Below are 20,033 nucleotides of genomic sequence, written 5' to 3'. Positions count from 1 at the left end.
CCGGAGTGTGTGCTTGCGCTCCCCTATAGGGATGTGCGTCACGTATACCATGTTTATTGTTTTTACTTCACGGGGAAATTGCTTCTGACCCCTAGTGTTCGGTTGGCGAGTCTCTTCGTCGTCGCTGCCACTGGGCAGCCCATTCCCCTTGTGTTCGACATTAAGCTTGCCGGCTTGTTTGAAGACCCAACAGCTTCTGTTGGTATGATTGGCTGGTTTATCAGGGGTGCCATGAATTTGGCAGGGCCGATCCAGTATCTTGTCTAAATTGGATGGTCCGTCTCTGTTTTCCTTGAATGGCTTTTTCCGTTGACCGGGTTTGGAGCCACTGAATCCGGTGTTGACCGTCGTGTCTTGAGTTCCTTCATTATTATTTCGACGCTTGTGTTTATTGTGTCGTGGCTTTGCCGTTGCCATCTCAAACTTTGGAAGTGCCCGGATCACTGGTGCTGTTGCTTCTACGAGCGAGCCAGCTATCTTCTCCTGCGCAAAAGCGGGTCATCAGAGCGGTAAGGGCTGCCATGGATTTTGGTTTTTCTTGACCGAGGTGGCGGGTGAGCCACTCGTCTCGGACGCTATGTTTAAAGGCCGCCAGGGCTTCGGCGTCCGGACAATCGACAATTTGGTTCTTTTTAATTAAGAACCTAGTCCATAGCTTCCTGGCTGAATCCCCGGGCTGCTAGATAATGTGACTTAGGTCATCGGCATCCGGAGGCCGGACATGTGTACCTTGGAAGTTATCGCGGAAGGCGTCTTCCAAGTCTTCCCAGCTGCCAATGGAGTTCTCTGGGAGGCTGTTTAGCCAGTGTTGCGCTGGTCCCTTTAATTTTAGTGGGAGGTATTTGATGGCGTGAAGATCATCACCGCGGGCCATATGAATATGGAGAAGGAAATCCTCAATCCATACCGCGGGGTCTGTTGTACCATCATATGATTCGATGTTCACGGGTTTAAACCCATCTGGGAATTCGTGCTCCATTACTTCATCGGTGAAGCAAAGGGGTGTGCGGTGCTTCTATATCGGGCCAGATCGCGACGTAGTTCGGGTGGAGTCCGTCTGCAGTTTTCGTCTTGGATGTGATTGTGTTTGTCATGTTCGGCTTGATAGCCGTCGCCACGCGTCGTGGCACGCCCCCACGATCCGTAGATTGATCTGGCCGGGCCTGCTTTATTCTTCAGGTCCTGGCGTAGGTCATATGTATATTCCCGAGTTGTTTTAAATCTGCCTTTACAGCGAGGCGGGACGGGCTGGTGTTCGGCTTGAGTTGCCGTTTTGTCCCGGCCACGTGGTGGTCGGTCAGCCGCATTACGTGTTGCTAGTACGGGCTCGCATGCCTCGTCGTGGAATTGAGGTAGGAGTTTACGCTTCGGGTAACTTTTGGTTTGGCGCACGAGGTCGTATTTCTTGATAAGCTTGAAGTTGTTGATGTTTCTTTTTCAGGCTCCTTGCAGTGGTTATTAGCCGCTGCTTAAAGCGCTCCTGCTCGAGAGGTTCCTCAGGCACGATGAAGTCTTCGTCATCGAGGCTCACCTCATCCTCGGAGGGTGGAAGGTAATTACTATCCTCTAGGTCTTTGTTTGCAGCCTGTTCATCAGGGCTAACTTGCCCATCCTCCCGATCGTCTTGTTCAGAGTTTCGCTCGATGGGGTTTTCTTGGTCTTCGGCATCATCCGGAGGATTGTTGTCTCTCGTGTCGGTATTGCTGTCTTTGCTGCGGCATGACTTAGAGCGGCGCCGCCAGCCTTTGGTTTTATGTCAGGAGGTTTATCCTCGACTGGGTTTTCTTTGTCATCGTCGTTAGCTTCTTTGGGTGTATCCACCATGTACACGTCATACGAAGAGGTGGTCGTCCAGTGTCCGGTAAACGGTGGGTTTTGGGCCTCCTCTTCTCCGGCATCATCGTCCATACCGTCGATGTTTTCGGAGTCGTAATCAAGCATGTCTGTTAAGTCCTCGACGGTGGCTATAAAGTGGGTGGTGGGTGGGACGTAAAATTCCCTCCTCTCAGCCCATAGTCCGGGCTGGGCATAGTTCGGATGTTGCTCCTCCGTAATCACGAGGGATCGCATCAAGTCCAGAGCCTCGCATAACGACGAGGTTTGTCGAGGGAGAAAAGAATATGTGGAGCATGGCAGGAAGGGAATTCCTTGGCCGAGCTCACACAATGCCGACTCTGAGAGTTCGGAACCAGTGTCTGGGGAAGAGTCCGGCTCTGCGATGGTTGCCGGCGACACTGCTTCCTCCGGCTCTCCAGTACTGGGCCTAGTGGCCACAGATAGTTCGGCGGGTTTAGAAATCCCGTCTTCGGTCCTGGCGAGGCGCTCCGGCTCTAAGTCCAGAGCGGAGGTTAGGGTCGTGAATCCTTGGAATATCAAGTCTCCTCGGATATCAGCAACATAATCCAGGTTTCCAGAACTAATCTGGTGACATGGGGCGTAGCTGTCGATCTGCTCTAGATGGCCAAGCGAGTTGGCCCGCAGTGCGAAGCCACTAAATGCGAAGATCTGGCCGAGGAGAAAAACCTCCCTGGGGCAGCATCGTTGTAGATGATGGATGGAGCCATCGAACCTTCTGATGGCGACACAGTGGAACTCTCGATGAAAGCACCAATGTCGGTGTCAAAACCGGCGGATCTCGGGTAGGGGGTCTCGAACTGTGCGTTTAAGGTCGATGGTAACAGGAGACAGGGGACACAAAGTTTTACCAAGGTTTGGGCCCTCTTAATGGAGGTAATACCCTACGTCCTGCTTGATTGATATTGATGAGTATGAGGATTACAAGAGTTGATTTACCACGAGATCGTAATGGCTAAAACCCTAGAAGTCTAGCATGTATGATTATGATTGCCTCTACGGACTAAACCCTCCGGTTTATATAGACACCGGAGGGGGATAGGTTTGTACAAAGTCGGTTACAGAAAAAGTAATCTTCATATCTGAACGCCAGGCTTGCCATCCACGCCAAGGTGAGTCCCATCCGGACACGGGAGAGAGTCTTCTGTCTTGTATCTTCACGACCCATCAATCCGGCTCATGTCCAACAACAAGCCGGACGTCCGAGGACCCCTTAATCCAGGACTCCCTCAAGAATTACTCCCCCCCCCCCTCCCCATAAAAATTCAAAAAAAAATTGCAAAACCCTAGGCTTTTTTGTTCTCATAATTGCCCTAGTTGTGAGTCCACCATCGACTCGCAACTAGGTTGTAGTTTGTTTTTGCAATTTCCCCAATTGCAAGTTGACCCTCGGCTCGCAATTGGGTCTTTTTTCTTTTCATAATTGCCCCAGTTACGAGCCACACCAGTGACTCAAAAGTTGGATCAGTTTTGTTTCATCGCTCTTGCAAGTCAACCCTCGACTCACAACTGGGGTCTTTTTTTTAATTTCCCCAGTTGCAAGTCGAGGGTCGACTTGTAACTGGACCTGTAGTTTGTTTCATCCTAGTTGCAAGTCGACCATCGGCTCGTAACTGGACCCATAGTTTGGTTTTTTAGTTTTAATCACCCTTATTTTTGCAAGTCCATCATTGAGTCGCAACTTGGACCATAGTTTCGTTTCGTCCAAGTCAACACTCTTGATTCATTTAATTGTTTTTAGGCTGCATAGGGGTAGCCTACAGTTGACCCTCAAACTCACAACTCAGGGTCAACATTTGGGCATTTTTTTGTTGTCGTATGTTGCGGTTTACTCGGAGGTTTTTTTATTGAAATGTCAAACATGTCTTTTTTTAGAAAACAACTCAACACTTTTAAAAAAAAATGCAAGACAACTCTTCGCAGCCGATGAGTCCCACGGCATCGGCACGCTCGCCGAGCACTCCGCATTGGACGAGCCCCCCGCGGCGGTTGCCGCCCCCGAGCTCTGTGCGCCGGACGCCCCGCTGAATGTGTCGAGAGGTGTCTAGATCCTTTTGTTTGCCGGTGGCTGGATCTCTGTTCACTTCTAGTTCATTCGCGCCTGCACTCAGTAGTAAACCAACACCTCATTTATAGGCCGGAGTATAGGGGGGTGGGGGCAGTGGTGAGGGCGAGGGCGGGCGAGCGGCCCTTGCCTGAGCAGCAGCCATGGAGCTTCGGCTATAGCAGGTCGTTGCCTGAGGCACCAATGAATGGCAGCAGCTATAGAGCTCATTTTTTGGAGTTGTGTTTTGTGCAGGCACCAACGAACACAATATTCAGAGTGTTGATGCTAGTTTTTAAACTGCAGATTCAGCCTAGTTGCGCTTCACTAACAATGAGTTATCCAAGCCGTTTGATATTTCATCTTCTTGAAGTGTAAATTTTAGAGTTGAGAGTGTAAATTAAGATAGTGTTCACATTTTCAAGATGTAAGTTCAGAGTTCAGAGTATTTTTTCCAGAGAGAGTGCACATTTTGATCTATAAGTCCAGAGTTCAGGACGTGGGATTCAGCTTGTTTAATTTTTCATTCTTTTTATCTGTAAGTTCAGAGTTCAATTTGTGTGATTCAGACCTTGCTTGTAGCTCGTTCTAACTTTTTTTCTCAAACAAACAACAGCCCATGAAGCCCAACAATAATGCCTGACAGGGGTGAGGGGTAGCTGGGCTGGGTGGGGTGGTCAATGACAAACAAACAGGCCCAAACAACAAGCAACAACTACATTGCGATCGGGAGGATCGATGGGTTCATTGTTTGCCAATAGGGAGGAGCGTCATATTAGATGTGAGGTATTATCTCACATCTTTCTTTTTTTGCGGGGAGGTATGATCTCACATCTAGATGTGACATAAACAGAGTTTTTGCAGTCACCCTCCTATCTCCCTTCGGATTCGTTTGCACGAATCGCACAGGATCCAAGCCACGTCCGATTTTCAAACTAGTTTGCTGTAAGAAACAATATCCCACTCTACCCCTTTTTCTTTTCCCCCCAGATGGCATTTTTCTCTTGGAAAAATCAACATGGCAGCTTTATAAATTTCCAAACTATGTCACATGTTGTCACATGGCATTTTTTATTTATTACAGTATAAGAGGTGATAGTTTTTTATTAAGAGATGGTATATTTTTATATTGTTATATTAAGAGATGGCATTTTATTATTATTTAAGAGACACCATTTTTATATTAAGAGATGGCATTTTTTATTTAAGAGATGGAATTTTTTACTGTTCGGAGATGGCATTTTATTTATCAAGAGATGGCATTTTTTGGGTTTATTAAGAGATGTCACATTTTTTTTCTTTTATGTTCACATGGCACTTTCTGTTCATGGCATTTTTATTCAGACGATGGTATTTTTAAAGTTTTAGCATGGCATTTTTTATTTTCATAGTTCATACAAATATTTTTCAATCAGTCATTTGTATATTTATAAAATTAGATAGATGGCATTTAAAGTAGCATGACATTTTTTCGTAAGTAAGATCGTATTTAGGGACATTTTTTATCTACACGCAACAACATTAACAGCAAATAGCTACAATACTGCATCGTACTTTGTAAATATGCACCGAATCCTATATATCACACTACGTAATTCATTGGATACGTACATTAATTTTTTAGGGCAGGATACACACATTAATGGACCATAGAAAAAAAAGGATTGAACCCTGGGGCGAAGCCTTAGGGCACGGCTGGTGGCTTAGGTATGAGGCCTAATAAATATGTAATTGTTGGTTGAGACAATTTTTTCATTTTGCCTGTGCTATTACTCTGGGCTTATAATTGGCTCTTCTTACTTTCATGTCACGCTATGCTACAGGTTAGCCCACATGTCTTTTTTTCAGATGTTTCTATTTGTATATACTAACATCCAAAAATGTAGTTAAAAAACAAAAAAATGAATTTTTTTTTGCAAGAAATTGATGTTTTTTCTTCATGCGTGCAAATTTTCTACATGTTTTCGTGCAAATATAGTACATGAGCATTTTGGGGCATCGTTTTTTTTGTCCACACCTCTACAATTGTGATTCCATCGCAAAAAATTGCATGCGTGTTGAAAAACATCCGCTGTGTTTGGATGTCTGTATTGGAGGCATATGTATTGTATTGGTTTCAATTCAAATTCAGACAGGAAACTGTAATTGACATGAATACGAATTCGGTTGTTTGGATGTATATCGAATTGGCTCACGGAATCATCCTGAGGTTTCAATACAGAATCGTGTTTGGATGTCAAACACTGGAATTGCATAGCAACATTACTATATGCACTAAAACAGTAGTTGTATGACTATAATTGGATCATTATATAGTAAAAATTATCATCAATTATTCTAGAAATCGAGGATGACATCATATAATATTGACACAAAAATAATCAAAAATAATTTTACACCAACACAGTACAACACATATAGTTTAAATAGATGTCTCAAATTCTCAACGGCACATAGTTCCAAATGTAACATCACAATTGTTCAAATAAGTAGAAGTTGAACAGTACATAGTACATAGTTCCAAATGTAACAAACCGAATAGTTTAGATAGGCAATAATACATAGTTCAAGGAATCATAACACACCAAACAGTACATAGTTCGAAGAAATTTAACAAGACACAGGAATCATAACTATCATAACTTCAAGACAATAATAGCAGCCAAGCCTTCCTCATGTGCATGGGAAGCTCCATTAGAGCTTCAAACAAGCGCTCATTAAGAATCAACTTTTCGTAAGAGCGCAACATGTCTACTTCTGTCAACTCTGGTATCAACTCAAGTGCAGCAAGTATTTCAGAAGGAGTAGTAGCGTTTGGCAATGGAAGTGGATCAGTTGTCTTCAGAGCATCCTTGAAAGTAGTCCTCATTTCTCCAATCATGCACATAATGGCATCACATGTTCGTTGTCTCTTTGGTACCGTTTCTGGAGAGACTTCAATTGTTTCTTCTAGATCTGCAGCAGTCTCAGCATTAGTCTCAGCACCTGTCTTGGTACGTTCACCGTCCGCATGATCTTTTGAATATATCGTAGAGATGGCTTCCCAGTGCTTCACTACTTTGGTCTTGTAAGAAGCTAATGCTTTATCCTTCTTATTAGTCTGCACAATACACCCATCAGAGAAGTAAAGTTGCTGCCCTGTTTTGTTACATACAAAAAAATAATTAAAACAATGCAAATGTATAGAAGTTACCTCCAAATATTTAGTCCACACATCGTCGCTATCAATGGATAGCTGAAAGTGCAACTATCCCTGGGTGGTTTTGGTAATTCCTAACAACATATAGCTCATTGAGCTAACATTATTCCAAGACTAATATTTCAGGAAAAGCTCAATGAATGGCATGGCATGGATGAGGAAAGTTGACCCCTCAAAATACTAGGACAAAAAGATTGGCTCAAGCTCAAAGCTCAAGACTCTACATTTTATATTTTAGTTATCCAAGATTACATTGAGTCTATAGGAAAAGCCAATACTATCAAGGAGGGATGAGGTGTTGCTTGATGAGGTTCTTGCTTCATAGTGCTTAGTGATATGCTCCAAAACCCTCAACTACCTTCCCACATCCACATATGACCTAAACCAAAAGTCAAACTCGGCCCCACCGATTCTTTCTATCTGGCGCCACCGAGTTCAGATGTCATAGCCACTGCCACAAACCCTAGGCAAATCGGTCACACCGAGATGGGGTTGTAATCTCTCTGTTTCCCATCGTAACGTTTCGGTCCTACTGAGATGAGCGATCGGTCCCACCAAGATTGCAATGTAAACTCTCTGTTTCCCTTTTGTAACATTTCGGTCCCAACGAAATGAGCGATCGGTCCCACCGAGTTTACCTGGCCAACTCTCTGGTTAGCTTATTACCAAAATCGGTCCCACCGAGTTTGTGTAATCGGTCACACCGAGATTACGTTATGCCCTAAGCCTAACCATATCGGTCCTACCGAGTTGCATCTCAGTCCCACCGAAAATCCTAATGGTCACTAGGTTTGCTAAATCGGTCTGACCGAGATTCTCAATTTGGTCTCACCGAGATTGGTAAATTGTGTGTAACGGTTAGTTTTTGTGTGGAGGCTATATATACCCCTCCACCCACTCTTCATTCGTGGAGAGAGCCATCAGAACATACCTACACTTCCAATATGTCTGATAGAGAACCACCTACTCATGTGTTGAGACCAAGATATTCCATTCTCATCATATGAATATTGATCTCTAGCCTTCCCCAAGTTGCTTTCCACTCAAATCTTCTTTCCACCAAATCCATATCCTGTGAGAGAGAGTTGAGTGTTGGGGAGACTATCATTTGAAGCACAAGAGCAAGGAGTTCATCATCAACACACCATTTGTTACTTCTTGGAGAGTGGTGTCTCCTAGATTGGCTAGGTGTCACTTGGGAGCCTCCGACAAAGATTGTGGAGTTGAACTAAGGAGTTTGTAAGGGCAAGGAGATCGCCTACTTCGTGAAGATCTACCGCTAGTGAGGCAAGTCCTTCATGGGAAATGGCCATGATGGGATAGAGAAGGTTGCTTATTCGTGGAACCTTCGTGGGTGGAGCCCTCCGTGGACTTGCGCAACCGTTACCCTCCGTGGGTTAAAGTCTCCATCAACGTGGATGTACGATAGCACCACCAATCGGAACCACGACAAAAACATCCGTGTCTTCAATTGCGTTTAAATTCTCCAAACCCTTCCCTTTACATTCTTGCAAGTTGCATGCTTTACTTTCCGCTACTATTAGACTCTTTGCATGCTTGCTTGAATTGTGTTAAGATTGCTTGACTTGCGCTAAGATAGCTAAAATCTGCCAAAGACTAAAATTGGGAAAAGGCTAGATTTTTATTTGGTCAAGTAGTCTAATCACCACCCCCCCTCTAGACATACTTTCGATCCTACAAGTGGTATCAGAGCTTTGGTCTCCATTTGCTTTGATTTTCATCGCTTTTGGTGGTCATAGCCTTGGTTTCACAACCTAGGAGAATATGGCGTCTAGCGAGGGAAATTACCACCGTAGAGGTCCTTACTTTGATGGCACTAATTTTGCTAGTTGGAAGCATAAGATGAAAATGCATATTCTTGGACATAACCCAACCGTTTGGGCTATTGTGTGTGTTGGCTTGCAAGGTGAATTCTTTGATGGGAGAGAACCGAATCGTGAAGCCACCACAGAAGAGTTGAAGATGCTACAATACAATGCTCAAGCTTGTGATATCCTCTTCAACGGATTGTGCCCCAAAGAATTCAACAAAATCAGCCGTCTTGAGAATGCAAAGGAAATTTGGGATACTTTGATTGATATGCACGAAGGTACCGACTCCGTCAAGGAGTCCAAGTCGGATGTGCTTCAAAGTCAACTTGACAAGTTCAAAATGAAGGATGGTGAAGGTGTCACTGAAATGTACTCTAGGCTTGCTCTTATCACAAATGAGATTGTCGGCTTAGGAAGTGAAGTGATGACCGACAAATCAAGAAGATCCTACGAGCCTTGGATGGAAAATACGATACCCTATGCACATTGATCCAAATGATGCCAAATTACAAGGATCTCAAGCCAACAGAAGTCATTGGAAGAATTGTCGCTCATGAGATGTCACTCAAGGATAAGGAGGAGCTCCATAACAAGTCAAGTGGTGCTTATAAAGCCTCATGTGAAGCCCCCACATCATCAAGTGAGAAACACCTCCATCAATGAAGAATTGAGCTTAATGGTGAAGAACTTCAACAAGTTCTACGAGAATAGAAGCAAAGAGAGAAGTTCCAAGTCAAGGTCCTACAATGACAAAAGATCTTCTAGTCGAGAGCGAAACTGCTACAATTGTGGAAGACCCGGGCACTACTCCAATGAGTGTACGGCTCCCCACAAGAGAAGAGAAGATTCTCCCAAAAGAAGAAGTAGAAGAGAAGAATCACCATCAAGGGAGAGAAGGAGTAGGGATGATCGATATGAACGAAGACCCTCTCGGAGAAGCAAGGATTCGGAAAGGAAGGACAAGTCATCAAGGAGCTACACAAAACGAAGACTTCAAGCTCATGTTGGTGAATGGGTATCCGGCTCCGACTCCGACAATGACTCTGAGAGAAGCTATCACTCTGACTCCGAATATACTCAAGATGAAGGTGTTGCCGGTCTAGCACTTGTGTCAACCAACTCCTACGACATATTTGATTCACCAAATGAAGGAATTGGAAGATGCTTCATGGCCAAAGGTCCAAAGGTATCACACCCCGAGTATGTTGATTTCAATAGTGATGAAGATGACTTGTTAGGTGATGATGATTTACTTGTTGACAACTATAGTGATGAATACTATGATGAAACGAATGACAATGATAAGGAGAAGATTGAGTCTCTAAGTAAAGAGCTAAACACTCTTAAGTTAGCTCATGAAACTATCTTAGGAGATCATCGAGAATTTTTAAGGACTCATGAGAAATTACGTTTTGAAAAGCTCAACCTTGAGCAAGAGCATGAGTTCTTAAAGGAAATCAATGATGATATTTGCAAGAACAGTTCTTCTTACATTGCCAAGCGTTTACTCTTATCCACTTACATGCCTCAAGTCAAGTCTAGTAACAAGAACAAGAAAGAATCTTCCTCTAGTAGTAACAATAATCATGCTAAATCCAATATTGTTGCTTCTAGTAGTTCTCTTGATTCCACTAATGATTCTCTTAGCCAAGTTACACTTGAGCAAGAAAATAGCTTATTGAAGGAAATTATAGAGAAAGGTGTTTACAAGAGCCTTGCCGGGAGTAAGAAATTCGAGGAAATTGTACGCAAGCAAGGAAGGCACCGGAAGAATCAAGGTATTGGTTTTGAACGAAAGTTCAATGCCAATGGAGTTGAGTGGGAAGAAGATCAAACTTTAACACTAATCCAGATTATTCTGAGTAGTAAACTGGATTCGTATAGTAGAACAGTTATTTGGAATAGCTCCAAATAGAACGTGGTAGCTGCATCTAGGAGATGCCATAGAGATTTGCAAAGTACATACGGATCTGAATGTTGCAGACCTGTTGACTAAAACCTCTCTCACAAGCAACATGATCAAACCCAGAACTCATTGAGTGTTAATCACATAGTGATGTGAACTAGATTATTGACTCTAGTAAACTCTTTGGATGTTGGTTACATGGCGATGTGACCTGTGAGTGTTAATCACATGGCGATAAGAACTAGATTATTGACTCTAGTGCAAGTGGGAGACTGTTGGAAATATGCCCTAGAGGCAATAATAAATTAGTTATTATTATATTTCCTTGTTCATGATAATCGTTTATTATCCATGCTAGAATTGTATTGATAGGAAACTCAGATACATGTGTGGATACATAGACAACACCATGTCCCAAGTAAGCCTCTAGTTGACTAGCTCGTTGATCAATAGATGGTTACGGTTTCCTGACCATGGACATTGGATGTCGTTGATAACGGGATCACATCATTAGGAGAATAATGTGATGGACAAGACCCAATCCTAAGCCTAGCACAAAGATCGTGTAGTTCGTTCGCTAAAGCTTTTCTAATGTCAAGTATCATTTCCTTAGACCATGAGATTGTGCAACTCCCGGATACCGTAGGAGTGCTTTGGGTGTGCCAAACGTCACAACGTAACTGGGTGGCTATAAAGGTACATTACAGGTATCTCCGAAAGTGTCTGTTGGGTTGGCACGAATCGAGACTGGGATTTGTCACTCCGTGTAAACGGAGAGGTATCTCTGGGCCCACTCGGTAGGACATCATCATAATGTGCACAATGTGATCAAGTAGTTTATCACGGGATGATGTGTTACGGAACGAGTAAAGAGACTTGCCGGTAACGATATTGAACAAGGTATCGGGATACCGACGATCGAATCTCGGGCAAGTACAATACCGCTAGACAAAGGGAATTGTATACGGGATTGATTAAGTCCTTGACATCGTGGTTCATCCGATGAGATCATCGTGGAACATGTGGGAGCCAACATGGGTATCCAGATCCCGCTGTTGGTTATTGACCGGGGAGTCATCTCGGTCATGTCTGCATGTCTGCCGAACCCGTAGGGTCTACACACTTAAGGTTCGGTGACGCTAGGGTTATAGAGATATTAGTATGCGGTAACCCGAAAGTTGTTCGGAGTCCCGGATGAGATCCCGGACGTCACGAGGAGTTCCGGAATGGTCCGGAGGTAAAGAATTATATATAGGAAGTGCTATTTCGGCCATCGGGACAAGTTTCGGGGTCACTGGTATTGTACCGGGACCACCGGAAGGGTCCCGGGGGCCCACCGGGTGGGGCCACCTGCCCCGGGGGGCCACATGGGCTGTAGGGGGTGTGCCTTGGCCTATATGGGCCAAGGGCACCAGCCCCAAGAGGCCCATGCACCAAGAGAGAGAAAAAAGGGGAGAGTCCTAAAGGGGGAAGGCACCTCCGAGGTGCCTTGGGGAGGATGGACTCCTCCCCACCCTTGGCCGCACCCTTCCTTGGAGGAAGGGGCAAGGGCTGCGCCTCCCCCCTCTCCCTTGGCCCTATATATAGTGGGGAAAAGGAGGAGAAAATATACTTGAGCCCTGGCGCCTCCCTCTCCCTCCCGTGACACAACTCCCTCCTCCCGCAGCGCTTAGCGAAGCCCTGTTGGAATCCCGCTACTTCCACCACGCCGTCGTGCTGCTGGATCTCCATCAACCTCTCCCTCCTCCTTGCTGGATCAAGGCGTGGGAGACGTCTCCGTTCCGTACGTGTTTTGAACGCGGAGGTGCCGTCCGTTCGGCGCTAGGATCATCGGTGATTTGAATCACGATGAGTACGACTCCATCAACCCCGTTCTCTTGAACGCTTCCGCGCGCGATCTACAAGGTTATGTAGATCCACTCCTCCCTCGTTGCTAGATGACTCCATAGATTGATCTTGGTGACACGTAGGAAAATTTTGAATTATTGCTACGTTCCCCAACATTCTTGAGGGTGACTCCGCCAACATACTTCACTCTTATCATTTTGTCAAAGAACGAGTGCAATCAACTTCCACATCTTGCACTAGTTCAAGGAGTCACAAACCCTCTTGTTGGTAAGACAAGGGACAAGGTAACCTAAAGCTTTCATAGACATCATCTTGTGTGTGCATCACTCTATGTCTATGGATATCCTTGTTTGTTCCTTGTGGGACTAACCCGTGTAGCTATTGAAAGTGCAACTCACTCCAAAGGATAGCTCCAAATGATCTACATCAACTTAGAGCATCCACATCTTCAACATCTACATGAAGTCATCATCGACAAAATCCAAGGTTAGTTCATCCCTCTTAGGGGGGAACTCACATCTAGGGGGGCTTTACTCTAACAATTGAGTTAAAGCAACTCTAATGGTGTGAACACAACAACGCTTTATGTAAAAGTGGTAACCCCACTTGTGCTTAAACGATGAGTATGACCTATGATCAAATGTTCTCATTTGACTCCTAAGTCAATATACTCATATATAGATGACCTAGTCATCTCCAATTGCTTGATAGATGCTAAAAATTGTTTGTGCATGCTTTGCCACATATTTCATTTGTCATTTTATTTTGTGAGCATGTTGGTTGCATAATTTGCTCATTCGAGGACATCCACTTGTTGTTTTGATTGATTGGTTCCCTTTCTTTTGGCCACGTGGATGGACAAGAATGCCTAAGAACCTTCTCTAGCTATCTATGCTTTTCTCATCTCAAACTCTATTCATGTTGCATCACAAAATTTGATCAAGTCAGATTCGAACTACTCTGTGTGAGGAGCACTCGGAGTCCCCGATTCGTCATAGACTTAAACTTCCAAAACTTCTTTGTGCGTTTCGGTCTGACCGATTCACCCATTTCGGTCATACTGAGATCACTAAGTCGATCTAGGTTTTCAATCTCGATGCAACCGATTTGAACTTTTCGATCACACCGAGTTTCAGTAACTGCTTGCAGTTATGAATCTCGGTGCCACCGAGTTGTTCCACTCGGTCACATCAACAGGGTCAGGCTATATATATCCACTGGTCAAATTTTGGAAAACTTTTCGAACCTCCTCTCCCACGCTTAGCCCGCTCTGCCTCCCTGGGTCTCCGGATCGTCCTCCTCATCGCCAGCCGCCTCCTACCGCTGGTCTCTGCCGCCGTCAAAGGGATCATCTCCGCCGTTGCCTCCGTAGCAAGTCCATCGCCGAATTAGGGTATGGACTTGAACTTTGTGCTGTTCTAACTCCGATTCCCCAGCACATTGCTTTGCCATGTATCTTGCCACAATTGGGATCATTCTATCCATCGAAAACACTCCGTAGTTTAGTCGTGAATTGAAAATTTACGGTTAGGTTTCCGCCGAAACCATCTCGGACCGACCGAGTTGATGAAATTGGTTCCACCGATTTGGCTCAGGCCATTGCACTTGTGATTCTCGGTCTGACCGAGAATTGCAAATCGGTGTGACCGAGTCTAGCACTTTGTGAAACCCCAGCAGTCTCGGTGCCACCGAACTGTGACTCGGTCTGACCGAGTTCACTAGTTTAGGTTCCAAAAGCTGCTTCGGTATCACCGAGTTTGCAAATCGGTAGATCCGAAATGCTTTCTGTGGAAAACTAAAACTAAGTTTTTAATTCATTCTTTTGCAAAAACCTCTGTATTTTGTGATGCTCATCCACTCTACCTCATCTATAATCTATTCACAGGGTCAGTTGTCAGTGTTTGCAATATGTCTGATCAAAGTGACAGCCAGAACAGGGAAGAGGAGCAGGTTCACATGAGTGAGGGCACTAGTCCCTCTAGCAGCTCAGATGATGGCAACAGGAGCACACCAAGCAATCTGCCAAAGCCTGCCACCAGGGCCAGCAAGAAAAGAACCTCTGAGTCAGAGGATGAGGACTATGTGGCTGAGGAATAAGAAACCACCTCAAAGAGGAAAGTCATGAAGAAGGAATATGGCACAGCTGTTGCCACCAAGCCAGGCATGAAGCAAAAGGTTCCTGCCAAGAGAGCTCCAGTGTCTAAAGCCAGAGCATCCACTCAAGAGACTTTGGGATCTGCACCCAAAGAGAAGGTTGTGGAAGAGAAGAAGAGGAAAGAGAGGGTCAAAAAGACCATTGCCAGAGTTCTTGGGAGATCCTCAATCATGAGAGACTCTGAAGAGGAAGAGGAAGAAGATGCTGCACCAGCACCTAAGGCACAGAAACTTATGGGAGATACCATAAGGTCAGAGGATGTTACATCTAAGCCTAAGACTGCTCCTAATACTGTTGCTCCAGCTCCAAGGCCAAAACCAAAGAGGAGCACCAGGAACATCCCTGCTGAGGAGAAGAACAAGGCCCCAATGCCTGAAGCTACAATGGAAGAAGAAGATGATGAGTCACATGTCTTGAGGAAATTGAAGCCAAAAATTCCAGATCACAATGATGCTCATCCAGTAGCTGAGAACATGAAGATAAGGAAGGATTCAGGATTGAGGCTATGGAGGGAGTCAGATCCATATGCCACCAGAAGAAGAACTATTGTGGACTACAGGTTCCATACCAAAGAACAACAGGATTTTTATGAGACAGTGTTGCTTGACAAGAAGTCCATAGTGTGTGACATGAGATGAATTGATTGGAAATTCATTGAGGAAAACGAGGATCACTTCCCTGGTGTATATGACAGCTTCAAGGCTTGTGGAGTTGATGAGTTTGTGGCTCAGAAGCTCACAAAATGGAATGATGAGCTCATCATGCAGTTTTACTCCACGGCTCACTTCTACCTAGATGGAAGGATTGTCTAGATGTCTGAAGGCACTAGGTACCATTCAATGGTTGCTGAATGGGCAAAATTGATCAATGCTCCAGAAGAGAGAGAAGATGATTTGGATGTCTATGCCAAGAAGAAGAAGGATCACAACACCATGGCACACATGTACAAGGAGATCCCAGATGCTGCTCTTGAGACACACAAGTTTGGATCTGTACATTACCTTCTATCAGGCTTGCCAACTATCAACTGGATCCTCAGGCACACTCTCTTGCCAAAGTCAGGTGATCACAAGATGATCAGAGGTCACTCCATCAACTTGTTGCACATTTTTGATGTTCCACAAAAGTTCAAGGTCATGAGCCTAATAGTGGAAACCATAAAGAGGACAGCTGCAGATCAGAAGAGGAGTTGTGGGTATGCCCCACATATCCAGGAGCTGATTAACTCCAGGATGGGCATTGGCACATATCTGCTGGACAAGGAGCACCTGCCCATCGACCTAGAATTTGAGGACAACACTGTGGTGATGGATGAATATGAACCATCTTCCGTGCACGCACAAGCCAAGAAGGAGAAGGCAAAGGCTGGAAAGGCTGCAAGGATGCCAACTACTGAAGAAGCATCTCAGTATCGTCTGAAGAGCAAGCAAGATCAGCTTGGCTACTTGATTGCATCCACTCTAAGGATTGAGAAAGGGATGGCCACCCTGACTCAAAACCAGGAGAGCTTGGAAAGGATCATAGAGCAGAAGTTCTATGACATGGATGTGAAGGTAACTGAGATCCAGTCTGTTGTGGAGCAACTTCAGGATGATATGCAGGAGAGGAAGGGCAAGACAACCACTGATGCATTTGCCAGAGTGCCTAGAGCTCAGAGGTCAGCTGCAGTGCCAGTTCCAGACACCAGAGCCACTTCATTTGCACCACCTATAGCTTCAGTGCCACCAGCTCCAGCACCTACTCCATCAGCTCCATCTACATTGACTGAAGCCTTCGTTCTTGGAGTTATCTGGACACCACCACCCGAAGACCAAGCCTGAGAGACGATTTAGTGCTATGCATTTTCTCGGAACTTTTTGGTAACTTGTTGCCAAAGGGGGAGAAAAATGTATAGATCATAGGCTTCGAGAGAGAGCGTTGTTTTTTATTCTCTCTTGCTTTGGTGGTTGAACTTTATTTGCTTGTTTGAGATACTTTCTGTCTGTGAGATACTTGGATGATCATGTGTGTTTGATCATATGCTACATTAATGCTTGTTGGATGACATTATCATTTTATCCTATATGATCATTCACTTTGCTTGGTGATGAGTGCATGTATTTAATTATTATCATTTTGAGTGCTCCACCAAGATGTATGTGACATGGAAGAGTAACCCATGAGCCTAACTCTCTGTGCATTTGCAGTCCAAAGCAAATCATAAACTATGGACAAATTTAGGGGGAGCTCCTGCTTTTCACATACTTCTCAAAGCGACAATGTTTTTCACACTTATTATCATAAGTCGAAGCTTTGATCTATATGTTGTCATCAATTACCAAAAAGGGGGAGATTGAAAGTGCAACTATCCCTAGGTGGTTTTGGTAATTCCTAACAACATATAGCTCATTGATCTAACATTATTCCAAGATTAATATTTCAGGAAAAGCTCAATGAATGGCATGGCATGGATGAGGAAAGTGGACCCCTCAAAATACAAAGGACAAAAAGATTGGCTCAAGCTCAAAGCTCAAGACTCTACATTTTATATTTTAGTTATCCAAGATCACATTGAGTCTATAGGAAAAGCCAATACTATCAAGGAGGGATGAGGTGTTGCTTGATGAGGTTCTTTCTTCATAGTGCTTAGTGATATGCTCCAAAACCATCAACTACCTTCCCACATCCACATATGACCTAAACCAAAAGTCAAACTCGGCCCCACCGATTCTTTCTATCCGGCGCCACCGAGTTCAGATGTCATAGCCACTGCCACAAACCCTAGGAAAATCGGTCTCACCGATAGGGATCTCGGTCACACTGAGATGGGGTTGTAATCTCTTTGTTTCCCTTCATAACGTTTCGGTCCTACCGAGATGAGTGATCGATCCCATCGAGATTGCAATGTAAACTCTCTGTTTCCCTTTTGTAACATTTCGGTCCCACCGAAATGAGCGATCGGTCCCACCAAGTTTACCTGACCAACTCTCTGGTTAGCTTATTACCAAAATCGGTCCCCCCTAGTTTGTGTAATCCGTCACACCGAGATTACATTATGCCCTAACCCTAACCATATCGGTCCTACCGAGTTGTATCTCAGTCCCACCGAAAATCCTAACGGTCACTAGGTTTGCTAAATCGGTCCGACCGAGTTTCTCAATTCGGTCTCACCGAGATTGGTAAATTGTGTGTAATGGTTAGTTTTTGTGTGGAGGCTATATATATACCCCTCCACCCACTCTTCATTCCCGGAGAGAGCCATCGGAACATACCTACACTTCCAATATACATTTTCTAAGAGAGAACCACCTACTCATGTGTTGAGACCAAGATATTCCATTCCCATCATATGAATCTTGGTCTCTAGCCTTCCCCAAGTTGCTTTCCACTCAAATCTTCTTTCCACCAAATCCATATCCTGTGAGAGAGAGTTGAGTGTTGGGGAGACTATCATTTGAAGCACAAGAGCAAGGAGTTCATCGTCAACACACCATTTGTTACTTCTTGGAGAGTGGTGTCTCCTAGATTGGCTAGGTGTCACTTGGGAGCCTCTGACAAAGATTGTGGAGTTGAACCAAGGAGTTTGTAAGGGAAAGGAGATCGCCTACTTCGTGAAGATCTACCGCTAGTGAGGCAAGTCCTTCGTGGGCGATGGCCATGATGGGATAGACAAGGTTGCTTCTTCATGGACCCTTCGTGGGTGGAGCCCTCCGTGGACTCGCGCAACCATTACCCTCCGTGGGTTGAAGTCTCCATCAACGTGGATGTACGATAGCACCACCTATCGGAACCACGACAAAAACATTCGTGTCTCCAATTGCATTTGAATTCTCCAAACCCTTCCCTTTACATTCTTGCAAGTTGCATGCTTTACTTTCCGCTGCTATTAGACTCTTTGCATGCTTGCTTGAATTGTGTTAAGATTGCTTGACTTGTACTAAGATAGCTAAAATCTGCCAAAGACTAAAATTGGGAAAAGGCTAGATTTTTATTTGGTCAAGTAGTCTAATCACCCCCCTCTAGACATACTTTCGATCCTACAATAGCTTATTATTGACCCAATCCCAACAAAAACCTCTTTGAGAAAGGATCTTGTTAATGATTTCAAATTGATTGTCGAAAGTCCTAAGCCTTCCTGATATGTTGTTCTTCGTGATATCCTTATTGCACTTCTCCTTCACATTCTTGATAGCTGCACTGTACACATGTGCTTTCCCAAGTGATTGATATTATACCTCCCGGACCAGAACTTCTTGTTTCAGAGGGGGAATCCATCAAGCTTGATCAACCATTAACAAGCAATCCTAATGTGGGAGGTTTTGGTCAGGGGGGCGCAGAAATCGTGCTTCAGGATCCATTACGTGTCCAAGGCCTTTTGTTCTTCTTCGCATCCGTTATTTTGGCACAAGTTTTTTTGGTTCATCCATTTTGTGAATGGTCACCCATGTTGTGATGATGAACAAGTACCTCAAGCAAGGCAGCGTCCATCTCATCATCCCATGTGACATAAGTCCGCTTTCCAGTACCAGTTCCTTCAGCCATGCTGCTACAAAGAATAACAATTTTGCACAAAGGAAAGATGTATTTCGGGTCAAATAAATGCTGAATGAGAGTGCAAATTTCAAGAAAATCCATCACATATATATTAATATGAAGATGATGCATGTACAAAAGACCACGCAAGGCACCATCATGGTCAGCCAAGCTATCACACAAAAGACAATCAGCAAGCTAACATCATCACCTAGGCACTACCAATATGCATGATACAACCACCACCCAGGCACTACACAAAATGAGACAACCACCACCTAGGCACATCCACTAACTAATCCACCATCAACTAACTACATGTAACACCCCAAATTTTTTAACCATGATTTGTTTATTAAAATTTTGCCAAGAAATTAAATTTTCATTTTTGTGGATTTATCTTTTGATTTCAGAACCACTCTTTTCTTTGATATTGTGGAGTTTTCACCCCAAGTGAAAACTTTTCAAAATTATTATTAGACTTGTTTACCCTCTCAAAAAAACATTTCTTTTATTAGTGGATTTATTTACATAATTATTTTCCCTAAGCTTTATTTCTTTAAAAATGATTGTTCATAAGTTTTGGAGCCTCTTTTGCACTACAACCCTTTGATAAAATTAGTTATAAGTTTCACAAAAATTTGGAGATGTCATGGGATGCTCTCACATCACTTGTATGCAAA

At 44.2% G+C, this 20,033-nt stretch overlaps 1 pseudogene; it reads right to left on the bottom strand.

The window, feature by feature from the left end:
• Nucleotides 1–6,542: 6,542 nt before the first annotated feature.
• Nucleotides 6,543–19,359, bottom strand: LOC147989935 (uncharacterized; annotated as a pseudogene).
• Nucleotides 19,360–20,033: the final 674 nt, after the last annotated feature.

The sequence above is a fragment of the Triticum urartu genome, chromosome 1A (genome assembly GCF_056163025.1).
Source record: "Triticum urartu cultivar PI428250 chromosome 1A, HENAU_Tu73, whole genome shotgun sequence".
Classification (NCBI taxonomy): Eukaryota; Viridiplantae; Streptophyta; class Magnoliopsida; order Poales; family Poaceae; genus Triticum; species Triticum urartu.
Note: the sequence above shows the minus strand (reverse complement) of the source record. Positions and strands in the feature narration are given on the sequence as shown.